The sequence below is a fragment of the Podarcis erhardii genome (genome assembly GCF_964252035.2).
Source record: "Podarcis erhardii genome assembly, chromosome: 8".
Taxonomy (NCBI): domain Eukaryota; kingdom Metazoa; phylum Chordata; class Lepidosauria; order Squamata; family Lacertidae; genus Podarcis; species Podarcis erhardii.
The window spans coordinates 12,044,943-12,059,971 of NC_138499.1; the positions used below are offsets into that span (position 1 = coordinate 12,044,943).

General features: G+C 42.6%; 1 protein-coding gene across 2 annotated transcripts in view; it reads left to right on the forward strand.

Moving 5' to 3' along the window:
* Window positions 1-3,757: 3,757 nt before the first annotated feature.
* ASAP1 (ArfGAP with SH3 domain, ankyrin repeat and PH domain 1) overlaps window positions 3,758-15,029 on the forward strand; it is a 142,718-nt gene continuing 131,446 nt past the window's right edge. The window contains exon 1 of one of the 2 annotated variants that reach the window (XM_081874069.1): window positions 3,758-4,179. The gene's annotated coding sequence lies outside the window, so the exon portion shown is untranslated. The remainder of the gene's footprint in view (window positions 4,180-15,029) is intronic. The other variant, XM_081874065.1, reaches the window with a different exon arrangement.

The window sequence follows — 15,029 nt, forward strand, 5'->3', positions numbered from 1 at the left end:
TGGAGTGCCATTAATTTAATGGTGATCTGTTAATGTTCTGTACCATTTATTGCATCTGCGATGCCCTGTTCTTGCTGTTGATTGTTTAGAAGATGCTTTGCAATTCATGTGAAAGGAAAGCGTACTGTAATCCATTAAATCACATCAATCCCTGGCAACTCTGGGTAAGGATGGGAGAAAACTCAGCTTGAGATTCTGGAGAGCTTCTTCCGGCAATATGTAGGCCATGCTGAACTTGACTGACCAATTGTCTGACTCAATATAAAACAGCAGCCAATGTTCCTGGAAAATGATGAAGTAGATTCGTGCTGTGTTGCTTCAGAGGGGAGGACCTGAAAAAACAGGTTTAAATTACAAGAAAGGGAGTTTCGAATGAGCACGAGGGAGAACTTCCTGACGATATCTGTAATGTATGCTCGATTATTTAAATAAGGGCCTTTTCAGAGAACCAGCTATGGCCTGAATAAGCAGCTCCTGTAGCACTCGCTCAGAGGTGTGGCCTGGCTGGAGGAGTTTGGTTTCTACTGTACACAAGCTCCAAGCAGGAAACTCTCAATCTCAGGGTCACGGGTTCGAAACCCACATTGGTCATAAAGATTCCAGCATTGCAGAGGGTTGGAGTAGATGACCCTCATGGTCCCTCTTGAACTCTACAGTTCTACAATCGGGAACGAAGCTTGATTTTCCATCAGCTCATAAGCATGTTCATACATAAACAGCAGAAGACAAGATGGTATGTGTGGCGTTTGCCCTCCTAGGTGTGTGACATCATACTGGGTTCATAAGGAAAGGGTTACCTAATTGTAAAAGGACTAACCAATGGGAACCCAAGGGGCGGAGTTAACTGTGTGCAGTGGTACCTCGGGATGTGAATGGGATCCGTTCAGGAGCCCCGTTCGCATCCTGAATGGAACGTAAGACGCGACGGGAAGCGATCACAGTGGTGGCACAGGGATCAATAGACCATTAAATGTCCAGGGACCCTGTGTGATCGCCACAGTATGAAACATCTGGCTATGGGAAAAACCACCTTGGAAACTCATTCATTTGAAGTTTTTAAGCAGAGCTCTGCTTAAAACCCTACCACCAATTTTCTGCATCGGTGAGGGGTTGGGCTAGATGACCCTGAAATACTTTCAAAATTTATGTTCCTATAATCGACCTATCCATTGCACATTTCAAGTAACCTATGCTAGTGGGCAGTTAAAAAAAAAGTCTGAAACACGAACATTAAATAAATATCAGTATGTCTCATTAACTTGTTGGCATGGGATAAGAAGAAAGAATGTACACATCAGGCCAATTTAAAAAACATTAAGATTCTTAATCTCAAGATTCTCCTTCTGTGCTGAAAGCAAAACAAAATTGCGAGTGAAATCCTTGTGTATTTGTGGCTGCTAAACTTTTTGCGCGCACACACAAACACACACCCCACATGAATAAAGCAGGCATCTAAATGCTTGAGGATTAGATACATTTCATCCTGAGTAACTATGTCGAAATTCCTGCTGTTTCCTTTGGCTCTCGCCTTTTCCACTTCTGTTCCCGAACTGTTATGCACAGTTGGACAGCTGCTACAGTCTGGTGACATTGGTGAGGGCATGTGCGCCTTTGCAAAGCAGGGGAGCCTCGGAGCATGTCCTGTACAAGCCACAGAACAAACAGCCAGTTTGTCCTCCCTTCCAAATGGCACGCAGAGCTATTTTTTAAAAGCTAGAGACAAAATACCCAAAATATAACGGCACCTTCCCACTACCCTCGCACTGGGTCTTAGTGTTCTGGATTTTAGTAGTGCAATAAACTATAAGGGGAACCAATGGCCCATCTGAGTCCAGCTTCCTGTTCTCACAGTGGCCAGCCTGTGGTAAACCCTCAAGCAGGATTCGAACACAACACCCCTCTCCCCTCCTGCGGTTTGCAGCAGCTGGTATTCAGAACCATTGCTGTCTCCAGCTGTGGCAGCAGAGCAGAGCCATCACGGCTAATAGTCATCAATAGTCCTGTCCTTCATGCATTTTGTAGAATCACAGAATTGCAGAGTTGGAAGGGACCCCGAGGGTCATCTAGTCCAACCCGCTGCAATGCAGGAATCTCGGCTAAGGCATCCAGGACAGATGGCCATCCAACCTCGGCTTTAAAAACTCCAAGGAAGGAGAGACCACAATGTCCCAAGCGTTGACAGTTCCACTGTCGAACAGATCTTACTGCCGAGAAAGTTCTTCCTGATGTTGAGTCTGAATCTCCCTTATTAAACTGTTTTGGAAATTGTAGTAAGGGAATGGGGTCTCCTAACAACGCTCAGCACCCAACAAAATGCAGTTGGCACTGTGGTCTAAACCACAGAGCCCAGGGCTTGCCGATCGGAAGGTGAGAAGTTCGAATCCCCGCGACGGAGTGAGCTCCCGTTGCTCGGTCCCAGCTCCTGTCCACCTAGCAGTTCAAAAGCACAGCAGTGCAAGCAGATAAATAGATACCACTCCGGCGGGAAGGTAAACGGCGTTTCCGTGCGCTGCTCTGGTTCACCAGAAGTGGCTTAGTTGTGCTGGCCACATGACCTGGAAGCTGTACGCTGGCTTCCTCAGCCAGTAAAGCGAGATGAGCGCCGCAACCCCAGAGTCATCCGCGACTGGGGTACCTTTACCTTTACCTTTATGCCTGTTTGAAGTGCTTTTTGGTTCAGGATATGGCCTTAGTAGGGAACAGTTAGCCAAATATGCCAACTTCAAGGGGTCTACTCTAACTACCACCCCGTGAGTTGCACCCAGCTAAGTTCTATACAGTGGTACCTTGGTTCTCGAACTTAATCCATTCTGGGAGTCTGTTAGAAAATCAAGGCACGGCTTCCAATTGGCTGCAAGAGCTTCCTGCACTCAATCGGAAGCCGCATCGGACATTCGTTTTCCGAAAAAACGTTTGCAAACCGCCACACTTACTTCCAGATTTGCAGCATTCGGGAGCCGATTTGTCCGACAACTAAGCCGTTCGGGAACCAAGGTTCCACTGTACAGAGAGAGAAGACCCATTGAAATGCATGGACCCAAGTTAGTCATGTCTATTAATTTCTGTGGGTTGGACTCTGAGTAGAACTAACATTGGCCACAACCCAAGATCTTCTTTTAAGTGATCTTTCTGGTTTCTTTATGGAATTATTGCAACCGGAACTCCCTGACCAAACACAGAGGGCCAGGAGGATAATAAAATAAATCAACAGGTGACACACAGAAATTGACCTTTGAGAAAATGACATGTAGGAGCACGTGAAGAAGAGGAGGAATGGTCGTGGAGGGGAGCTACTCTGCGCAATGGAAACAAAGCAAAAAGGAGCCATGGGGAGGGGGTGGACACACTTAGCTAATAAGTATCCTAGCATTCCTTTCCTGCTACAAATCAAAGCTGCATTGCAGGACTGCTTGGCTGGTGGAAAATATTAACCGGCAGAAAATCGCCACGCTTTTAACTAAAATGTTGCCAGGCACAGATTAAGGAACAATGGGGAGGAAGGAGGCTTTCTAACCCCGCCAGATGCTAGTAAATTCTGAAAGAAACGAAGAAAGGGGAGGGGAAAAAAACCTAACCACCATTCTGGAGTAATGTCATACCTCAGAGACACACGCAAACACATGGTGGAACGTTAAGAGAGATCCGGTTACAACAAAGTATGTCCAATTGAGTTTTGCATTCCGCCCAGAGCAGGGAAGGGTTAACAGGAGAGGTTGCATGTTCACTTAGCAGTGGAGATTATGGAATGTTTATCCAGCATTCAGATTTCCTGTTTAAGTGTTTGGATTTCCTGAAATCTCTTCTATCAGCCCAAGGGGTGTCCAGTGAGTGGCTTCGCCACCCCCACCCCCCAGCCCCTTTTGGTAGACTTTCCTTCCTGCTGCCTTACCAATTGTATTTGTGTCTCCTTACCGGCCAGGACTTTTATGGATGCAAGTCAAAAACTTTTAGGCTCCCAGAAAACATCTGTGGATCCCTGGACTTTGGATTTTCTTTCAGTTTGAACCAAGAAATCAAATAGTAAACCCCAATTCCTGGGAGTTATCACTGGAGCAGCGTGGACCATTTTTTCCCTGTTCAGCTGCCCGTGGGAAAATAATTTTTAACCTTCAATATGGAATGATGGCCTACATTTTGGTGGGCACTTCTGGAATGGGAGATCACTGTGGACAAGTCTTGGTGAGTTATCAACACCGTCTTTAGGGATGCTTAGTCGAGAGACGGGAGTCCAACTTGTGTCTCTGCTCCTTATGTATGGTTGTCTTAAATTTCAAATCACAGAGAAAGTGCTTGTTTTTGCTATGTTGATTGTCTCATGTTTTAATTGTCTGCAAATGCTTGCTTTTCCTTGCGCAAAATAAATAGTGCTAAGCAATTAACTTCTGCAACGTCAGGAAGGATCACTCTACAAACTTGTACGCTCGGCCCAGAAATCCTTACTCACATTAACTTTTAAGAACTGCTCTTGTGAGCAATTTTTTTACAGAGCTGGGCTTGCAAAGAAGCCACATGCTCAAACCCATTGTCTTGATACTGGCAGAAAGTTAAGTTTTCGCATTGAGTCTTTCCCACCAGCAAAAAAACCCCCAAAAAACCTAAAACAAAAACACACACAACCTTCTTCAAATAACTATATCATTATGGATGTGATTTGCATTCCTCACAGGCCTGTTGCAAATCAACTCCAGTTCAGTTTTAAAATTTCTCCGTAATGTGCATGCCCCATTTATTTCTGTTGTCTTTTCAAATATTTCAGTGCTAAAAGGGGAGACTTGGATCAAATGCAAGAAGAGGCCGTGAAGGGGCCAGGGTTAGCCACAGGCATCCCTGCTGAAAAATTAGGCAGTAATAAAAGTGTGAATATAAAAATTAGTTCTTTGGCTAACGGCTCAAAATTGTATCTGAATGTTCGGGTGGGAGTGCTCTTTGCATGTAGTGTGTATGTGTTTTAATAGGATCATTATGAAAAGGATTGGATGGTCTTCCTCTGTGCTGAAAGGGGGTTCTTAGGTCCAGTCCTGTGCATATATCATCTATTGTTACATGCAACAAGATCAGACCCTAATTATGCAATATTTCACACCATAGAGTTATTTTTAAAATATTTTCAACAGTAATCCTGCGAAAAATCCTTTTTAAAATTTCTATTTTTATGGAATTTCCATTGTCTGTGGATCAAAAGGGGCCATCTGGTAAAGGGTGGGTTATAAATTTCACAAACAAATAGATGCAGCGCATGTGGTGCCAAGAATGTGCATTTGGTATAGAGATAACTTTCTTCCACTGACTACCAAGTAATGCTCTCCAAATTAAGGCCACAATCCCAGGCAGCCTTAAGAGGGCAGATTTCACACGTGTCACTTATAGAGTAACCATATGCATTTTCTACTCAGAAGCAGAAGGTCCAGTGAAGTTCATGGGGATTATTGCAGTCATAGTGAGCTTCTGGGGTCTCGCCCACACTGTTTGTTGGCAGGCTTCTGTCAAAGACAGAAATGCATTTTTAGATGAGCCAGGATCAGATTTGGAAAGGGAAGCAGAGGAGCTTATACATAAATTTAGCTTATACATAAATCCAGCACTGGTCTGCCACTGCCACTATAGAACCTGGCGTGGCTTCTGTACCTTTAAGTATGGCATAGAAAGGGCACGTGGCCTATGCAGAATTAGATAGTCTCTCAGAAAAGATCAAAGATATGCCAAAACAAAAGTTCATTGATAATTGGGAACCTCTAAAGAGATACAGTGGTGCCCCGCAAGACGAATGCCTCGCAAGACAAAAAACCCGCTAGATGAAAGGGTTTTCCATTTTTCGAGGCGCTTCGCAAGACAAATTTCCCTATGGACGTCTTGCGAGTCTTGTGGTTTTTTTCGCTTCCCCCCCTTTTTCTAAGCCGCTAATAGCCGCTAAGCCTTTAATAGCCGCTAAGCCGCTAATAGCGCTAATCCGCTAAGCCACTAATAGGGGTGCTTCGCAAGACGAAAAAACCGCTAGACGAAGAGATTCGCGGAACGGATTATTTTCGTCTTGCGAGGCACCACTGTATTTCAAAAATAAGTGTTGCAATTTGAATTAAGTCACAGCATTTGAGCAAGCTCTGTAAAAGATATAAGGGTAAGAATAGACAAGATGTACATTATTAGTTTATTATTAATACTGTACATTGATAATTCAAGGCAATTGGTTTATTAGAGTTAAAGGATGTTGAAAAGGACGGGAAGTCAAACTATGTAACAAACTTATGATTTGAAGATTTACATTTCTTTGAATTTTATCTCGATAATTTTGATATATAGCGACAGTGGACACTCGGGTTGCAAACGTGATCCGTGCGGGATGCATGTTCGCAACCCGCAGCGGCGCGTCTGCAAAACGCGATTTAGCGCTTCTGCGCATGTGCGACTGCCGAAACCCGGAAGTAATCCATTCCAGTACTTCCAGGTTTCGGTGGGTGTGTAACCCAAAAAACTCCGCAACCTGAAGCGGCTGTAACCCGAGGTATGACTGTAATGATTTGTCTTGGATGTATGGATGCAATTATGACAAATAAAGCATAAAAGGGGGGGGCACATGGCCAACTTGGCTTCGTGCAGCAGTGTTACCTGGCAGGTCTAAGCAGGTAATGGATGCTGCATGCCGTATATTTGATTGAACCAGCCTGTTCCCTGGCAGAAGGTTTCTAGGGTGTGTGTGTTTTCCCCTGGGAGGGAATTTACTAAGTGCTCCCATCTCCATGTGTTAGCCCTGATCCCGTGTCGCCCACACTAATTTTTCAGGAGGGACAAGTGGATGATTCTCCAATGTCCTCAAAAAATAGCTTTAACAAAGCAGGTCCTCTGAATGTGGTTGCTTGCTGTGGGTTTGGCATACGGTGTTTGGGGGCAGCACAAATGGGAAAGGGGGAAAAAAAAGAGCGTGGCTTGCAGTATAAGCTGTTTTCCTTTCCCTGAAACTTGTGACTGTGCCATTTTTATAGCAGGAAGGGAGGAGAGAGAGCAGCCAGCGCTGTAGATATGGAAAACGGAGGCTCGTTTTTGAAATGAGGCTAGTGGAGCGTAAGCTCACACATTGAAATTTGTTTCTGTGTTCAGCCCTGGTAAAACTCTGCAGAATGTCCATTCCTTGTGCCTCAGCAAGAGCCAATTTACACAATATGCTCCATAGCTTCTAACATTTCTCCAGTGAAAAAAGGAATGTCCTATTTAATTAATAATAATAATAATAATAATAGGTAAAGGTAAAGGGACCCCTGACCATTAGGTCCAGTTATGGCCAACTCTGGGGTTGCGGCGCTCATCTCGCTTTATTGACCGAGGGAACCGGCGTACAGCTTCTGGGTCATGTGGCCAGCATGACTAAGCCGCTTCTGGCGAACCAGAGCAGCGCACAGAAACGCCATTTACCTTCCCGCCAGAGCAGTACCTATTTATCTACTTGCACTTTGATGTGCTTTCGAACAGCTAGGTTGGCAGGAGCAGGGACCGAGCAATGGGAGCTCACCCTGTCACGGGGATTCAAACCGCTGACCTTTTGATTGGCAAGTCCTAGGCTCTGTGGTTTAACCCACAGTGCCACCCGCGTCCCTAATAATAATAATAATAGCAGTGTTTTATTCTGCAGGTACTCAAGGATACACAATGCTGACACCTCTCTTTTGTTGCTGTTAAAAAGTGTGGCACTTAATGTAACAACTCCATTTTTTCTAGAAAAACACACACTGAATAATAGCAACTTTATTATTTCTAGCCCCCTCATCAGACTGGGTTCCCCAGCCACTATGAGCAGCTTCCAACATACACGTATAAAAACATAATAAAACATTAAACTAAAAAAAACCTTCCCTATACAGGGTTGCCTTCAGATACCTTCTAAAGGTTGTATAGTTACTTATCTCCTTGGCTCGCGGGTTGCATAACTCCATACCCTGCAACGTTTCTCCGATAAAAATAAGGACATCCTACATAAGGAAGTCCTAGGCTCTGTGGTTTAACCCACAGTGCCACCCGCATCCCCGTAATATTCCTTGGACAACCATTATTTGCTAGCAAAAGATGGCCTTCTCGAGGGATCAGAGGGTCATTCTGGAGGGATGCTGAATATCTGGGGTTCTTCAGAGTCTCTTTGATCTGGAAGTCTGGCAAGGGTAGCCTTTGTACAGGGACAACGCCGAGCGCTTCTGGTTTCGATTAGGCTGAATGCACTGTGGGAATAAGCTTTCTGGTGGTATTTTGGTATTTCCTCTCCAAGTCACACCGTGCACGAGGAAATGTGGCAGAAAAGTGTTTGCTCTTTTTCTCTCCCCTAGTCACATTTGTGATCTTTACTGTATGAGTGCAATGAATCCTTGCAGGTAATTCAGCGGTGGAGGTGAGATTAAGTCAGGGCTGGGCAGATATTTCAGATTTCAAGCTTGTGGAATCTCTTCTTGAGAGGCCTGCTTCAAATTTTTCAGACAGCCATCTTGCAAAGGAATGTGGATGTGGGTGGGGAGAAAATCATTAGTCTCCCGCATCAAATTTTAGGGCCATGGGAACATGCATGCCTTTGACAAGTCACTCTGTCTCTCTCATATGAACTCAAAATGAAAACTCCGAAGTTTAAAAAGCAAACACCAAATCTGGACTAACAAACAACATTTCAGGGGATGCGTGTCGATCGCTTTCCCTCTTCATCATCCCCGTCCCCGCTGCTGTTTCTCTTGATTTTGCTCAGCTCTGGAGATCTAATGCCTAGTTTTGGAGATTGTCAAGGCCTTCCTTCTCTCTTTTCCGGCATTAATTCCAGAAACAAGAGACAGGAAGCATGCATGACTCGCCACACATAGGAAAATGCAGTGCTGGTGTGTAGCCATGAATAGTTTCCCTATGGCGAGGCCAGCAGGGAAGACCCCCTCCAAATGTGCATATTCATTATCATTTGTGTTCTTGATGCCACCAGAGCAATCATAGCTAAACTCACTTTCTTTCTTTTTTAATAATATTTATTAAAGTTTCAAAAATTACAGAAAGAAAAAGTAAAAATACCACATTAAACAAAAACAAAACAACACATCACAATATAAAAAAGAAAAGAAAAAAAAACAGAGAAATAAAACCCATTAAACAAAAACAAAAACACAAAGAAAAATACATCAAATCTCCTCATTACTAATCTTTCATTAGCTTATTTCCTTGACCTCCTCACACCTCCCTTTTTTGTATTCTAGGTCAATTATCCCTTTCAGCAAATCCTTTCCCTCTTTTAAAATTTTTGTCCTGTAAATTGTCTTAATATAATGTAACTTTACTTTTCCTCCTTTCACCAATTAACAGTCAGTTATTCCCAAATCCTTTATATCATTCCTGCTAAAATCATATAATATTATTCCAACATCCTTCTAACAGATATTAATTTCATAGCTAAGCTCACTTTCAACACTATTTGTACCTGCAAATGTTTTGAGGATACCATACTTCTTCGTTTTCCATTGATGCATATCCTGTAACTTCCTGATGAAATCTGCTCACTTCTCATACCATAAATGTTCAGGGGGTTGTTTTGGTCTTTGTCCTGCTGTTGTCACTCTATAGCTGCTTTAGACAGCAATGATGTGGCAGCATTGCGGGAGCATTGCAGAAAATCTCCTAGGGAGCAACCCAGTGTCAACTGGAGTGGTAACATTCAAAGCTAAGCAGAGTCCTCATCCCCCCCCCCAAAAAAGCAGTTTTTTTATTTTCCCCACCCCACCTTTCATTTGACAGCTAGTTTGTTTAAAACATTTTGAAAGCACTTGATATTTTTTAAACCTCTAAGCAGCGTACGACGTGAAAGCCCATGCTGAGGAGGGCAACCAAGATGATCAATGGTCTGGAAGCCAAGCCTGAAGAGGAATGGTTGAAGGAGCTGGGTATGTTTGGCCTGGAAAAGAGGAGACTGAGAGGAGATATGATAGCCATCTCCAAATATCTCAAGGGGTGCCGCATGGAAGATGGAGCTAGCTTGTTTTCTCCTGCTCTGGAGGGTAGGGTTTGTTGCAGATGACACCAAACTGGCTAACACCCCAGAGGACAGGATCACACTTCAAAACGACCTTGACAGATTAGAGAACTGGGCCAAAACAAACAAGATGAATTTTAACAGGGAGAAATGTAAAGTATTGCACTTGGGCAAAAAAAAATGAGAGGCACAAATACAAGATGGGTGACACCTGGCTTGAGAGCAGTACATGTGAAAAGGATCTAGGAGTCTTGGTTGACCACAAACTTGACATGAGCCAACAGTGTGACGCGGCAGCTAAAAAAGCCAATGCAATTCTGGGCTGCATCAATAGGAGTATAGCATCTAGATCAAGGGAAGTAATAGTGCCACTGTATTCTGCTCTGGTCAGACCTCACCTGGAGTGCTGTGTCCAGTTCTGGGCACCACAGTTCAAGAAGGACACTGACAAACTAGAACGTGTCCAGAGGAGGGCAACCAAAATGGTCAAAGGCCTGGAAACGATGCCTTATGAAGAACAGCTAAGGGAGCTGGGCATGTTTAGCCTGGAGAAGAGGAGGTTAAGGGGTGATATGATAGCCATGTTCAAATATATAAAAGGATGTCACATAGAGGAGGGAGAAAGGTTGTTTTCTGCTGCTCCAAAGAAGCGGACACGGAGCAATGGCTCCAAACTACAAGAAAGAAGATTCCACCTAAACATTAGGAAGAACTTCCTGACAGTAAGAGCTGTTTGACAGTGGAATTTGCTGCCAAGGAGTGTGGTGGAGTCTCCTTCTTTGGAGGTCTTTAAGCAGAGGCTTGACAACCATATGTCAGGAGTGCTCTGATGGTGTTTCCTGCTTGGCAGGGGGTTGGACTCGATGGCCCTTGTGGTCTCTTCCAACTCTATGATTCTATGATTCTATGATTCTATGACTCGAGCCCATGGCTTCAAGTTGCAAGAAAGGAGATTCCGACTAAACATCAGGAAGAACTTTCTGACAGTAAGAGCTGTTCAACAGTGGAACGGACTCCCTCGGGAGGTTGTGGACTCTCCTTCCCTGGAGGTTTTTAAGCAGAGGTTGAATCTGTCATGGGTGCTTTAGCTGAGATTCCTGCACTGAAGGGGGTTGGACTAGATGACCCTCAGCGCACCTTCTAACTCTACTCCTTTGTGGGTGTCTGGGGGCCCTGCTCTTGCCGCTTACCATCTACCTGGCCCAGGGCGGGGCCTGAAGCCTCACAGGGACTGCTGCCCTCTGCTGCCCAGGAGGACTCTCCTGTGTGAGTGCCTGAGGGCCCTGCTGTTGCCGCTTACCATCTACCTGGCCCAGGTAGAATTCTACGGTTCTATGATTCTTTTTTAAAAAAGTTTTTTTATTGATTATTTTCACATAACAAATTATTTCAACAATTGTATTTTTTCCCATTCTCCCCCACATACCCCCTCCCCCTACGACTTCCCTCAGTTCCTCTTTCTGATTTATTTGCATATATTGTTCTCTGCATGTTACAAAAGTGTAAAAATCTCTAGCAAATAGTGCAGGTTTATTCAAAACCTGCCAAGGAGTCCAACTCATTTTGTTGTTTTTAAAAATGCTTTGTAAAAGGTTCCCATTCCTCTTTAAAGTCACAGTTGTCCTTATCACGTAGTTTGTGCATCAGTTTGGCCAATTCTGCATAGTCCATCAATTTCGCTTGCCATTGTTCTTTTGTTGGGGTTTCTTCTTTCTTCCATCTTTGTGCTATTAAGACCCTTGCTTAATAGGCAAGCGAAATGTCCATGCTTAATGGCATGGACAAAACTTAATTATAGTAGGACTATACGCTCCAAACGATAATAAATCCGAGTTTTATAAAACCTTGGAAGAAAAGCTAGCTGAATATGTAGATCAAAAAATGATTATACTCGGGGATATGAATGGGGTGGTCTCACTAGAAATGGACAGACTCAGAGATGGGGGGGGGTAAGGAAGGGAAGCTGCCCAGAACCTTTTTCTCATTGGTTAAAAACTGTAACCTAATAGATGCCTGGAGACTTAGACATCCGCTGGAAAAGCAATTTACGTACCACTCTGAGCCTAACCAATCATTGTCCCGAATAGATCAGATCTGGGTCTCGAACGAACTAACACCAAGAATTATACGGGTAGAGATTCAGGCCAAAACAATATCTGACCACAACCCAATAAAGATGGAACTGAAAGGTCTGGAAGAAGGTACTTTTAGATGGAGACTGAAGGATTATCTCTTAGATGACCAAGATATAGTTGAAAAAGCGCAGAAAAGGATGAAAGAATTCTTTAAGGATAATATGAATAAAGGCACCAAAACTAAGGTGGTGTGGGATGCGGGTAAGGCAGTGATGCGGGGCTTTTTTATTCAGCAGAATGCCATTAAAAATAAAGGAAGAGATAAAGGGAAAAAGGATATTCTGAGACAAATAACGGACTTGGAGGGGAAATTAGTTAAAAAACCTAATAATAAGAGAATAAAAGAAAATATTAAAGTACTGCAAGCCCAGTATGCAACAATAATAAATAGGGAAGTAGAATGGAACATAAAAAAACTAAGACAAAGAACGTTTGAGTTTGCGAACAAGTCAGGGAAGCTTCTGGCATGGCAAACCAAGAAAAGAAAGGAACAAAGCACAATAAATAAAATTGTAGCGAACGGAGAAGAAATAACTAACCCTAAGGAAATAAGGAAAGTTTTTCTGGATTATTATAGAGGATTATATAAAAATAGAGAGAGATTCAACCAGAGAAAAATAGAAAGATTCTTGAAAGATAAGCAGGTTCAGAAGATTCCAATAGAGAAAAAAGAGCAATTAAACACCCCAATAGAGACAGAAGAAATAAAATCAGCAATTAAAGATTTAAAAAGAGGGAAAGCCCCGGGCCCAAATGGCTTCACGGCAAGTTACTATAAAGAAATGGAAAATACTGTACTGGCACCACTGAGAGAAGTAATGAATAATATTTTGAAAGAAAAAGAAATACCAGATACTAGGAAGGATGCCTTCATTACTTTAATCCCAAAACAAGACTCAGATCTGTCGCAAGTTAAGAACTACAGGCCGATCTCGCTGTTAAACGTTGATTATAAAATTTTCACAGGAATACTGGCAAGTAGAGTTAAAAACATATGGTCAGAATATATCCATGGAGATCAGGTGGGCTTTCTGCCTGGCAGGCAAATGAGAGATAATATTAGAAATATAATAAATTCCATAGAATACTTGTCTGCCATGTATGATAAGCAAGCCATAATGATGTTCGTGGATGCAGAGAAAGCATTCGATAATATAGTTTGGGACTTTTTACTAAAACAGCTAGAAAATATGGAGGTCGGTATGAACTTCTTCAACGGAATAAAGGCAATCTATACGGAGCAAAAGGCCAAATTGATTATAAACAACGTGGTGTCAGAAGAAATAACGGTAGAGAAGGGTACAAGACAGGGCTGCCCACTCTCCCCGTTGCTATTTATAATAGTACTGGAAGTACTCCTGAACTCAATAAGACAAAATAAGAAAATAAAAGGGATTAGAATTGGTCAAAATGAATATAAAGTTAAGGCATTCGCGGACGATTTAGTAATAACAACAGAAGACCCGCTGAACTCAATAAAAGAGATACTGGAAGAACTGGAACAATTTGGTAAGGTGGCTGGTTTTAAGTTAAACAAAAGGAAGACTAAAATAATGGTGAAGAATTTAGATTCGAAGGCTATCGAGGAATTACAACAACAAACAGAAATAGAAGTGGCCAAAAAGGTAAAATATCTAGGAATATGGATAACCCCCAAAAATATAGACCTATTTAAGAATAACTATGAGCAGGTATGGAAAGAGATAAAAAAGGACTTGGAGAGGTGGGGGAAGCTGAGATTGTCATTCTGGGGTAGGATAGCTTTAATTAAGATGAACGTTCTCCCGAGAATGTTATTTCTGTTCCAGAACTTACCGATAATCAAGGGCACTAAGATATTCAAAGAGTGGCAAAGAGGAATCTCAAAATATGTCTGGCAGGGCAAAAAACCAAGGATTAAGTTTAAATTGTTAACAGAAGCTAAAAAAAGAGGGGGATTCGCTCTGCCAGATCTGAAGTTATACTATGAGGCATCATGCCTCTGCTGGGTGAAAACGTGGATAAAATTGGAAAATAAGGAACTATTAGACCTGGAGGGGTTCGACAATAGAGCAGGATGGCATGCGTACTTATGGCAGGGGAAGAGGAAGCACAAGGGTTTCGCAACACATATCTTTAAAGGCCCTCTAATGGAAGTTTGGGAGAGGAATAGATTTTTACTAGAACCTAAAGTACCACACTGGCTATCCCCATTGGAAGTTATGAGCGTGAAAAAAGTAAACATGAGAGGTGATTGGATAACTTATGAACAATTGTTAATAAAAGTAGGGGGGACATGGAAACTGAAACCATATGACCAGGTTAAAGGAAAAGTCTATGATTGGTTACACTATTTCCAAATAAACGAAATGTTTAGACAAGACGTTAAAGAGAGAGGATACGCGGATAAAGAATCTAAATTCCAGACTGAAATAATAAACAATGATTACAAAATTCTCTCTAAAACGTATAATATGCTATTAGAGTATAACTTGATAGATGAGGAAGTGAAGTCTGTGATGATTCATTGGGCAAGGGACATCGGCCATAATATATACTATGAAGAATGGGAGAAACTCTGGAAAAAAAACCTTAAATTTACAGCTTGCATAACGTTAAAAGAGAACCTCATGAAGATGTTTTACCGTTGGTATATAACACCTGCAAAATTAGCAAAAATATATAAAACTTGCAATAAATGCTGGAAATGCAGGGAAAAAGAGGGATCCTTCTTCCACATGTGGTGGGACTGCAGAAAGGTCAAAGGCTTTTGGGAAAGTGTATATAATGAAATGAAAAGTATATTAAGATATAACTTTGGGAAAAAGCCGGAGGCTTTTCTGTTAGGCCTAGCAGGAAGTGATATAAAGAACAATGACAGTAAATTCTTTCAATATGCAACAACGGCCGCAAGGGTCCTATTGGCTCAAAATTGGAAA